The 12094-nt window shown below is 32.1% G+C and overlaps 1 long non-coding RNA gene across 2 annotated transcripts in view; it reads left to right on the top strand.

Annotated features, from left to right (window-relative positions):
• Positions 1-12094, top strand: part of LOC127539492 (uncharacterized) — a 55376-nt gene that overhangs the window by 14371 nt on the left and 28911 nt on the right. Inside the window, exon 2 of one of the 2 annotated variants that reach the window (XR_007947927.1) lies at positions 10784-10955. This is a non-coding gene — a long non-coding RNA (uncharacterized LOC127539492). Of the gene's footprint in view, positions 1-10783; positions 11054-12094 lie in introns of those variants that run through there. The other variant, XR_007947928.1, reaches the window with a different exon arrangement.

Genomic DNA, 12094 nt, shown 5'->3' with positions numbered 1-12094 from the left:
CTAAAACCTGACTTTATTTAAGCATCAGTTATGGGTTATCCAAAAAGTCTGCGGTAATAAAGATAGCATAGAGTTTTTAATGATATTCCCATTTATACTAATGATATCACCATGATATCTTAGAATTATTTCAATCTTTCTTTCATTTCAATCACCACTCTACTTCCATATAGATTTATAAGAGCACAAGGTCTAAAACAGAGAGAGTAACACAGTATACATTTAATAAATGTTTATTGATTGATGATGTTTGAGGTCCTTTATAACTCTTCCAGATTTCAAATTTGAGGAGCAGGGGGAAATACCTTGCTGATTTTTGGTGATTATCCTGGTTTTCTTGAGTCTGATCTGTTCCAAATAAGGTCACATTTATAACAGGATGTATCAGGAAGAAGTCTGGTACAAAAGTTGTTAACAGTGGATTTGTCATTGGAGACATGCCTTTAAATCACTGCTCTGGCACTTCCTGAAGCTGTGACTATGGACAAAGCATTTAATCTGTGTGAACCTTACTTTCCTCACATATGAAAAAGGAATGATGGTATTCTCTCTTCCCGCCTCAGAGAGCTATTGCAGGGATTGTACTGTATAAACCGCAATATCATTAGAATGGGTAATTACTCCACCAGCATGAATTAAAATTATTATATATTTTCTTAAGGGTCTTTCTTCTTTAATTTCTCTGCTAAAATCAATCATTTGAATAATCAACAAGAATTTATTAAATGTTCCAGGATCTCTGTTCCAGGTCCCACATTAAACCCTGGGAATATGAAGGCAAAGGTAACAAGCAACAACAACAAAAAACCTTTTTCCAGAAACAGCTTAAATTGTATTGAGAGACATAAGATATATAAAATATTTATCAAATATATATTCTTTTCTCCCCCCCTGTGGCAATTGGGGTTAAGTGACTTGCCCAGGGTCACATAGCTAGTGAGTGTTAAATGTCAGGTCAATTCAAACTCACATCCTCCTGACTTCAGGGCTGGTGCTCTCACCACTATACTATCTAGCTGCCCCTCAATTATGTATTCTATAGCAGGTACAGTATTAAATGAAAATATAAGCAAACACCATAGTTCATCTCCTCAAATATGTTTTATTTTAATGTTGGAAGAAAAATAAAAGATGCTTTGTGTGAAGATGTGGAGTCAGCTGGGGGAAGTAGCAGGGAACCCAAATTCCCTTCAAGAAAAGAGAAAACATTACCTATCACACCAGGAGGAACCAGAGAGTCCAAGATTGTGACTGAGGATGGAGAATGAAGATAGTGGCCATTGTGCAGCCATGATAGTGTGAAGTTTTCTGAAGTGAGTGTTATACAAAATAAATGCAGAGGAATTTGGAGGGAGGACTAGCCATTGGAAGGTAGGTAGAAGGGATAAAGAAAAACTTCATGTAGCAGGTAACAAACTAAGCTTTGATAGAAAGTTGGAGTTGCTAGAAGTCAAAGCAATGAAAGGATGAAGAAGTTTAATCCAGTAACAAAGGGACTTACAGAGTAAAGTCACGGAGACCAGGGATGGAGTATCATGTATGAGGGAATACAAGACTACCAGTTTGGCCTGACTAGCATCTGTGAAGGCTTAAATAGTATTTTGAAGCTGGATTGTGAAGCATGTACTTTTTAATAAAAATATTTTATTAATAACTTTAATCTATGTTAACATGTAAATTTACATTCCTACTGCAATATAATTTTTAAAATGAGAAGACAAAGAACAGAAAAAGGTGTTTATAAATATGTGTGTAAATAAATATTTTTTATATAGCTATATTTTGTGTGTACATGCATATATATATATTTATGCATATATAATTTTCTGTACCAGTGAAACATTGAGAGCAGTGTTCTCTGTCTCTGTCTTTCTGTATCTATCTGTCTCTATCTCTCTATTTCTATCTCTGTGTCTGTCTTTGTCTCTCTGTTTTTGTTTCTTTGTCTCTATTTTCTCTTTCTCTATCTCTCACACACATACACATACACACACACAAGCACAATTAACTGAGAAAAGAAATTGATTGGGGAGTGTCATCTATATTGGAGATCAATCTTCTTTGTAAAACCACAAAATTCTTTTTTTTAAGTATTTTAAATTTTATTTACATTACTGTAGTTCTATTGTATATTGTTTTCTTCATGCTGGTATATTCACTTTGTAACACTTTATGTGAGTGTTTCATGATTGTGAAAGATAAATGAGAGAACTTTGTATTTGATCCCCAAGGCAGTCATTAGGGTTTCTTAAGTAGGGAATAATAAGGTCAGATCTTAGGCAGACATGTGCATGCTACATCATAAAAGAGAGAGAGTTGAGACAGGGAGACAAAATCAAAGATATTATAATAGTCCAGCTAAGAGATGGTTAAGGACTTGAACTAGAGTGGTGGCTGTGTGAATGGAGAAAAGGTCATTAACCCAAGAGGTATTATAAAAATAGAGACAACAGCATTGGATAACTGATCTGTGATGTAGCCCAAATGATAGTAAGGACTCAAGGATAGCACCAGAGATGCAAATTGGGGTGACTAAACCAACTTAGTGATGTGCTTTACTGAAATTAATCTGTTTGGTTATCATACATAAGACACAAAAAGAACCACTAGGCTGTATTAGGAACTTTAATAGTTAAAGAATTTTGATAAAACTTTATAGAACTTGTCTTTTCATAAAACATAGCCTTTGAGAACTCACACTCACTTCCATATTATGAGGTACAGAATTTTATGCCTGTTGTGTTCCTTTAAAAATATTTAATATTTTTTCCCAATTATAATTGCCAATGTAAAAACAATTTTTAACATTTGTTTTTAAAACTTTAAATTCCAAATTCTCTCATCTCTCTCCCTTTCTTCCTCTCCCTGACCCCTCATTAAGGCAAATAATTATATTATTGTGCTCCTTACATTGTTCCAATTGAAGAATGCACCAAAGAAGATGAGCTTGCCCCTTGAAACTACAGAATTATTGTTTTGTTTCCCATAAATTACAGAGGCAAAATAGAAAAAAAAGACAAATTAGTCAGTCATGGGAAAGATGAAGATAAGGATCATATCAGATAACATACTGGGAAGGATCAGTAATTTCATCATTATGAAGTTCTCTGTATTAAGTAAACCTCAGAGTTTCTTCACCTGTAAAATAAGAAGATTGAAATTTATGACTTTTAATATTACCCTCAGATCTAAATATATTCATGACCTAAGTAGAAAAATCTTAAATTACTAATGCATATAGAGATGAAGGGATATACCCAGGATCTCATAGCTACTGGGCACCAAAGGAACATTTCGAAACTAGGTCTTTTTGACTAGAAGTCCACTAATTTTAGTTACTATGTCATTCATAGGAAGTAGGTGAAACAGTGGATAGAGTGTTATGCATGGAATCAGGAAGAACTGAATTCAAATGTGGCCTCAGATACTTACTAGATGAACTTAAGTAAGTCACTTAATCTGTGTTTTGTTCAGATTCCTCATCTATAAATTGGGGATAATAACAATCCTAGAATTATTGTGAGTTTAAAATATTATGATAGTTTGGGGCTTAATTAAATGCATTAGAAGAGGGGAAAAGAAGAGAATAGAATAGAATTTATTAAACATGTCAGCCAGTATGCTAAGCACTTTACAAATATTGTAAATAGCTATAATACTTGACATATAACAATGAAAATAAGCCTGAAACTTTACGTGGCACAAGATATTGTGATTCTGTGTGAATAAACTGCTTTTTTTCTTTTCAAATTTCTACCTTTCCTAGTCCTTAGGAGAGATTTCTATACACAGAGATGAGATAATATATATTTACTGTTTAAATGGTAATTCCAAAGATTAGAAAAAGAAAAATACGAAAGTACTATTAACAACAATAACCATCAACAAAAAAAAGAGTTGAGAAATCCTGTTCTATTCTATAGAAGATTTTGTGCTCATGTTCAAAGCTACTTGTCTTTGTATTATTATATACAAAATCTATACACATATAGATTGTGCTCAAATCTGGGTACTGCCTTTTAAGGATGATACCTTAGGGATGTGAAGAGAAGGGTTATTGAAATGATGTGGGGATTTGATTATAACATAAAAAAAATGATGGTGGAGACAATAGGCTTTAGCAACTGATTAGATATAGTTGAAGAACTATGAATGTTGAAAAAGAGAAGATGAGGAATAGTAAATGTTGCATTCAAATATTTGAAGACTTATCATGAAAAAAAATAATTGTTCTACTTTGGCAAGAGAAGACAGAACCACAAGCATTAGGTAGAAAAAGTTAATGATGGGAAAATTTTGGTTTTTTATAATTGAAACTTTCTAAGAGACTGGAGAATGCTATGTCAACAATGTGGAATTCTTCAATTAGACAATTATTATCAAAGGATGTAAATTGTAGATCATTTAAGTGACTGCCAAATCAACTGTAAGTTCTAATCATATGTGTGCATATTTTTAAATGAATATCAAGGTAGAAATATTTGTATTAAATTATATGTCAAATATCATTTATGTGCATAGCATACCAGTGAAAAAATAAATAGCCTCAGAGTCAGACAAACCATTTTTGATTTCTAAATCGGGTATTGTCCTACAAAAGTCAGTTAAAGTCCTTGAGTTTCAGTTTCTTCATCTGTAAAACAGAGATATTAATAGTCTCTACCCCTTAGAGGTATTATAAGAATAAAATGACATACATACCTTAAAGCACTACACAGGTGTCAGTTATTATTATAAATTGCTAACATTAAATAAGACCAAGAAATATAAAATTAATAGTAAGTTTATAGGCTTTTGAAAATATTTTTACAAAGAAATACAGACAAAGAGGATGAAATTCATATTAAGAAACTATTCTTATAACTAGGCATGGTACAAAGAAAAAAGATAATAAAGTTTCAACTAAGTTTTCAATAGTTCACTCATCTTACAATATAATGATATGCATGATTAAAACAAAATAAAAAACATAAAACAAAACAAAATTAAAAAAAAAAAACAGAAACACTTCTTATCCATGTTAAAAAAGATAGGCTCAAAAATTCTCTTCTTGCTTGTTTTCTCCTCCTCCAGGCAAATCAACTTTGGAATGGGGTAGGAAAGGTTCTTTTTTACTTTTTCCCTGTTGTGTAATCATCTCTTCATTACAAGGAATGGCCAGTGCAGCTGGGTTCAGGGCAGTTGGTGATTGACCGCTGCTTCCTAAACAAATCAGAACAAAGAATAGTGAAAATACACAGTAGTCAGAATATTAGAGATAACTGAAAAGAAGAAACAATTGCAAAGGGAATTGTATTTGGCAGGAAGTATTTCTTCCCTCAAATTTGATATAAAAATATAATTTTCCATTTCCCCTTAGCATATCATATGTTCCACCCAAAGTGACGTCCAAGCTCATGATTCAGGATGTTGTTTGGGAGTACCCACACATTACTTTGCTATTGACTAAGGTTTTTTGATTTATTATTTTATCATTCTTCTCTCTAAAAACGACATAGGAAATAGAAGAATAGACAAACATTGTCACCGCTACTAAAAAGATGAGTAACTAGGATTTTAGGTATGAGCTCATTAAATAATTACAGTACAGACTGAAAGAAAAAAGTTTACTAGTTAAAAGTGCAGTATAACTTTATTTGGTAGGAAAAGAAAAATTACTGGAGAATAATAGCAAACTAAATTCTTGAAATTCAATTCAATACATAAATTACTAAGTATTTGCTAGGTACACAGCAAGACATCAGGAATTCAGAGAAAAAAAAATCAACCAATTTCTGTCCTTTAAAAAGCTTACAATTCTATTGAGAGGAAATTATTTGTGATTTTTGTATTATGTGATAATATTTATGATTGAAAGAGACCTTTGAAGTTATCTAGAGTAGCTCTCATTTTTGAGGAAACTGAGGCCCAGGGAGGTCAAATAATTCATCAGATGGAGCTTGAAGGCATGTCACTTGGCTTCCTTGAATTAGGCTCTTCTATTCTATGTTTAAATACAAATAAACAAAGCATATGCAAAGTAATTTATTGTTATGATGGGCAATCTATTAAGAACTGAATGGGAGTTTCAAGAGAATATGATAAGATAAAGATACCAGATAAATCAGGCTAATATAGAAGAGTCTGAAAAAATTGGTAGTGATGGTCAGGAAGGGGAATTCATGCTTCATTTGTCTGCAACTAAGATGCTTAGGGAAAATTCTCTCATCTAAAATGAATTCACATCTCAAAGCTTGATTCAACATATTTTAAGGGGATTATACATTCACCTCTTCAGAGTGTAAAATACTGTATAAATGTATATGTAACAGGACCATGTTATAAACACTCAGAATTTGAATAGCTTTGACCCAAAAACCTTCCCCAATAAAATGTAGAATTAAATGGTTTTAATATATGCCCATCAGGGATCCACTAAGAAGCTGCTTTAAGTAGGAAAGATTACATGAAAGCAAAAAAAAAAAAAATAAGGATAATTAATGTAAAAATTATTTCTCATTAGGCAAATTTTCAGATCATTAGACATCTTTCATTACATTTCATTTCCAGGATCAGTCAAACTTTTTAATGGAAGCTTTTGTTAAAGATCTCTGAAACCTTAAGATGATTATTAAAATGATGAGACTCCTAAAAAAAAAAAAAGTTCTGGCCTCCTAGGAAGATAAAGGAAAACATTTGATAAATCTTTCTGATTGTACTTGCTTCTGGGATAGGTAATGAAAAAAGAAAGCACCTTTTTTTGGCTCTCACATACATATATAGATACATCTTGCTGAAAAGAAAGTGCATGGGAGGTAAAGTTTGCTGCCAGGACAGTGAGGTACCATGATAACTATCTTGGGTAAGAATTATAAGAAGGGCTGACACAAAATTGGCTCTGATGAATAATAAATCTTGGCAGATAAAAGAATGTTCTAGACGCAGAGTCCTCTTAACTTAAAATATTGATGTAATGTTGGTAGTTCAGAATAGCAGTTATCCCACCTTTCTTTGCTCTTTGAAAAAAAATCATTGAACCACCCTGTTTTCTATGATTCAAATGACAACACAAGAATTTGGAAACTACAAATACCCATCTAACCTGCACACACACACACACACACACACACACACACACACACACAGTCATCCATTCAAACACACACAGAAATATGCAACAGAAATAAAACATTTTTCTTCTGTGATCTTTCTCTGTCCATATTTCTTATAGTATTTGCTTTAGACTTTCTCCTATGACTTTTATTTTACTCTATATTGTACTTATTTCAGTCCATGACATCATAAGTTTCTTGAGAACAGTGGTCATTTCAGTTATCTATCTTGTATTCCAGTGTTTATATATTTATAAAAGATCCTTCTTTAAGGGTCTTCCAGTGTTGTAAATCTTTTCACTGATACAGAGTGACTATCTGACTTAGTAGAAAAATTATATGGATTTGTCCAAGGCATGTTTAGCACTCTTTACACTTTGCACTTAATGAAATTAATGAATTACGATTGAATTTGAATGAATTATTTGACAAATTCTAAACAATGTTGAGGTCAGGGATTGTTGTTTTTCATCTTTGTATCAACAATGTCAGCATAACATATGACATATGTTAAGTGATTAATAATCTTTGTTAATCAAATGATTGATTGCAACACCCCCCCCAACATATTTATGATTTTTTCTTCTCATTTTCTCGCTCAGACAAATGTTGTTGTTTAGTTGATAAAAATTTAGTTGATGAAAATCTGGTGTGAACAGTTCATCTCCATTCTCATACAAATATACTCATATGCATATACATAAAACATATACATATACATATATATATATATATAAAAATATACTTACATATACAAATGGGCCAGCTATGTGGTTTAGTGGATAGAGCTCCTTATTTGAAATCAAGAAAACATCTTTCTGAATTCAAATCTAGTCCCAGACACTTTATTTTTTTAAATCTTCAAATAATATCTTTTATTTTCAAAATATATGCAAAGATAGTTTTCAATATTTACCCTTGCAAAATCTTGTGTTCCAAAATTTTTTCCCTCCCTTTCTCTCACCCTCTCTCCTAGGCAGCAAGTAATCCAATATATGTTAAACATGTGCAGTTCTTCTATATGTATTTCTACAATTAACATGCTGCACAAGAAAAATCAGATCATAAAAGGAAAAAGATAAAAAAAAAAAAGAAGTAAACAACAATAATAAAGAGAAAATACTATGTTGTGATTCACCTTTAGTCCCCACAATCCTCTCTCTGGATACAGATGGCTCTCTTCCTTTCAAGTCTATTGGAACTGGCCTGAATCACCTCATTGTTGAAGAGGCATGTACATCAGAACCAATCATTACATAATCTTCTTGTTGCCATGTATAATGATCTCTTGGTTCCACTCACTTCATTTAGCATCAGTTCATATGAGTCTCCGAAGACCTCTCTGAAATCATCCTGCTCATCATTTCTTATGAAACAATTACATTCCATTATATTCATATGCCATAATTTATTCAGCCATTCTCCAACTGATGGGCATCCACTCAATTTTTAGTTTTTTGCCACTACAAAAGGGGCTGCTACAAACATTTTTGCACATGTGGGTCCTTTTCCCTTTTTTATGATCTTTTTGGGATATTGGTCACATAGAGACTGCTGCATCAAAAGGTATGCACATTTTGATAGCCCTTTCAGCATAGTTCCAAATTGCTCTCCAGAATTGTTGGATCAGTTTACAACCCCACCAACAATGCATTAGTGTTCCAGTTTTCCTACATCCCCTCCAGCATTTATCATTGTCTTTTCCTTCATCTTAGCCAATCTGAGGGGTGTGTAGTGGTATCTCAGAATTGTCTTAATTTGCATTTCTCTAATCAATAGTGATTTTGAACATTTTTTTACATAACTAGAAATGATTTTAATTTCTATGTCTGAAAATTTTTTGTTCATATCCTTTGACCATTTATCAATTGGAAATGACTTGTATTCTTGTGAATGTGAGTCAATTCTCTATATATTTTAGAAATGAAGACTTTATTTGAATCCTTGGATATAAAAAGATTTTCACAGTTTTCTGCTTCCCTTCTAATCTTGGCTGCATTGATTTTGTTTGTACAAAATCTTTTTTTAATTTAATATAATCAAAATTACCCATTTTGCATTCCAAAATGAACTCTAATTCTTCTTTGGTCATAAATTCCTTCATTTTCCATAAACCTGAGAAGCAAATTATCCTTTGTTCTCCTATTTTACTTATAATATCACTCTTTGTATCTAAATCATGAACCCATTTACTCCTTATCTTGTTATAAGATATTAGGTGTTAGCCAATGCCTAGTTTCTGCTATACTATTTTCCAATTTTTCCAGCAATTATTGTTAAATAGGCCTGAGACACTTTAGCTGTGTGACCCTGAGCAAGTTATTTAAATCTATTTGCCTCAGTTTTCTTATCTGTAAAATGAGTTGGAGAAGGAAATGGCAAACCACAAACTATCTTTCCCAAGAAATCCCAAAATAGAGTCACAGAAAGCTGGACATGACTACACAAGCAAATACCTATTATGTGTCAGGTACCTTATTTAATTTTCACAACCACCTTGGAAAATAAGTGCTACTATTCTTCCCACTTTTCACAGAAGAAACTAATGCAAATTAAGAGTTTAAATGGTTTGCACATAAAAGTTAGTGTGTGAGGCTATAATTGAACTCAGTTTTGATTTCAGGCCAGTACTCTATCCATTATATCACTCTGAGGTCAGGTATCTTTACAATTCATTGCCTTTCATAAGTCAATAATACTTATTTTAAATGAATAAGCAAACTCTTATTCAATATATCATCTTACTGAAAGTAAAAGAACAACTTCTTGCTTGAAACAAAAGATGAGAGAAAGAAGGAAATAAAGAATAAAAGAAACAAAGAATGAAAAAGAAATAAAGAAAAAGAAGAAAAAAGGAAAGGAAGAAGGAAAGAAAGAATATTCAGGGAAATAAATACAAAATCTAAAAAATTACATTGAGGTGACAAAAAAAGAGAAATAATAGGTGAAATACTGCAGTCTATCCCTACAGAATTCACTGCATAGCTCTTTAAAAAAGAATTATTTTAAAAATCCACCAAGTTAGTAAAGATCTAAAAATGGGAAACAAAAAACAAAATAAACAAACCAAAATGCGTCATCAACTGCATTCTAAAGCATTTGTATTTACTTTGGCAATCAGCTTAGTTAAAGTAATACAAATCTTTAAGAATGCCTTTTAAACTCCAAGCTAAAAAGGAATTTAGGAATCTATCCAACTGGTGCATTTTTTATAAGAGGAAATACAGTCCAGAGAGGTCAAGTTACTCTCAAAATCACAAAGGCCAACTAATGCCATTTGGAAGAATGGGGCAGGTCTCCCGATTCTCTGTGCATTGATACTTTTAAAATATATATATATATGTATATTTATTTTGAACTTAAGTAAAAAAAAAAAAACCACTTCCATATACAGCATAACCTAAAAAAAGCCATGGCTTTCCATTTCACTGTTTACTTTTTTTGAAAAACATGTGATAAATCCTATACATTATTTTCAAAGCTACCCTGCTTTTCTGTGTTTCCTTCTAGGTTTTCTTTTGCAGTGCCTTGACATTTAACAGTCATGTGACATAATTCATTTGCCTCAGTTTCCTCATCTGATAATAGGTATAGTAATAGACAGAACATCAGATTTTGGATTCCAAAGGTAAGCTGCTGTTATTGTTGTTACTGTTGCTGCTACAGCTGTTGTTTTTATGTTCCATCCACAGATACCTGTGCTGTCTGACCAAGCTCTAAGCTCTCTACAATGCCTGCTTCAGCCACCTTCAAGTCCAAAAAAGAAAAAAAAGCCACCAATATTCTTTCCATTACACCAGGGTCCTTTACTTGAGATCTGTGGACTTTTGAAAAAAATTTGATAACTACATTTTTATACAATTGGTATGCTTCGTCTTATATGTTTTATTTTTTTACTCTAATTCATTTTTTCTGAGAAGTCCAGTAATAAATTATTAAATCTATTAATTTATTAATAATAACTTAAAGTTATTTAATAACAATTTTCTTAATATTTAGGCACTGTGTTAAGTCTTGGAGATACAAAAAAGGCAAAAAACAAACTGTTCTTGCTCTCAAAAAGTTCACAGTCTTATGGGGGAAAAACATCAAAACATCTTTGCACAAACAAAATCCATGTGGCAGATGGAAGGTAATCAATATGAAGGAAGGAATCTTGGATAAAGTGGATTTTAGCTGAGACTTGAAGGAAATCAAAAGAGTTGTGAGCTGGAAATGAGGAGAGAAAGATTGCAGGGTTGAGGGACAGGAGTCAAAAGGACCAGGGTAAGGAGTTGGGATATTTGGTATAAAGGATCACTGTATTCTTGAAATTAGAAAAAAAGATTTTTAAAAAGTAAGAAAAGTAGGAAAGGAGAAGGAAATAAAGGGCTTTAAAAGACAGATGATTTCATATTTGACCCTTCAACTATCAGTGAACCTCACGACTTATTGAAAAGAATGCCTCAGTCAAATCTGTACTTAGGAAGATTGATTTGATATTTGGGCAGTGGCAGATGATCTGGAGTAGGAAGAAACTTAAAGCACAAAACAAGTGGAAGATTACATGATGGACATGGACAAGGAGAACGAGAATACTGAGAGATATTGCAAATACAGTCTCAGTAGAATACAGAAGATAAAGTGCTAAATCTGAAGTCATGAAAACTTGAGTTCAAATCTAGTTTCAGACACTTAGTAGACACTTAACATCTGTTTCAGTTATCTCGGCTTCCTCCCTTGGTCATTACAAGGATCAAATAAGGTAATATTTGTAAAACATTTAAAAAAATCTCAGAGTATATATGTGTGTTTATATCTTTAATGTACATAAGTTTACATATATACACACACTTTTATATGTATGTATATATATATATAGTGTATACATAGACATATAAATGTCTATACACAATGCACATACACATATATATGAATATATGTATTAGTTATCATTAGGGCTTATATTATTAATAATAGACTGGATATAGGGATATGAAAGAATGAGATATAGATGATAAAAC

The sequence above is a fragment of the Antechinus flavipes genome, chromosome 5 (assembly GCF_016432865.1).
Source record: "Antechinus flavipes isolate AdamAnt ecotype Samford, QLD, Australia chromosome 5, AdamAnt_v2, whole genome shotgun sequence".
In the NCBI taxonomy this organism is placed as follows: Eukaryota; Metazoa; Chordata; class Mammalia; order Dasyuromorphia; family Dasyuridae; genus Antechinus; species Antechinus flavipes.
Note: the sequence above shows the minus strand (reverse complement) of the source record. Positions and strands in the feature narration are given on the sequence as shown.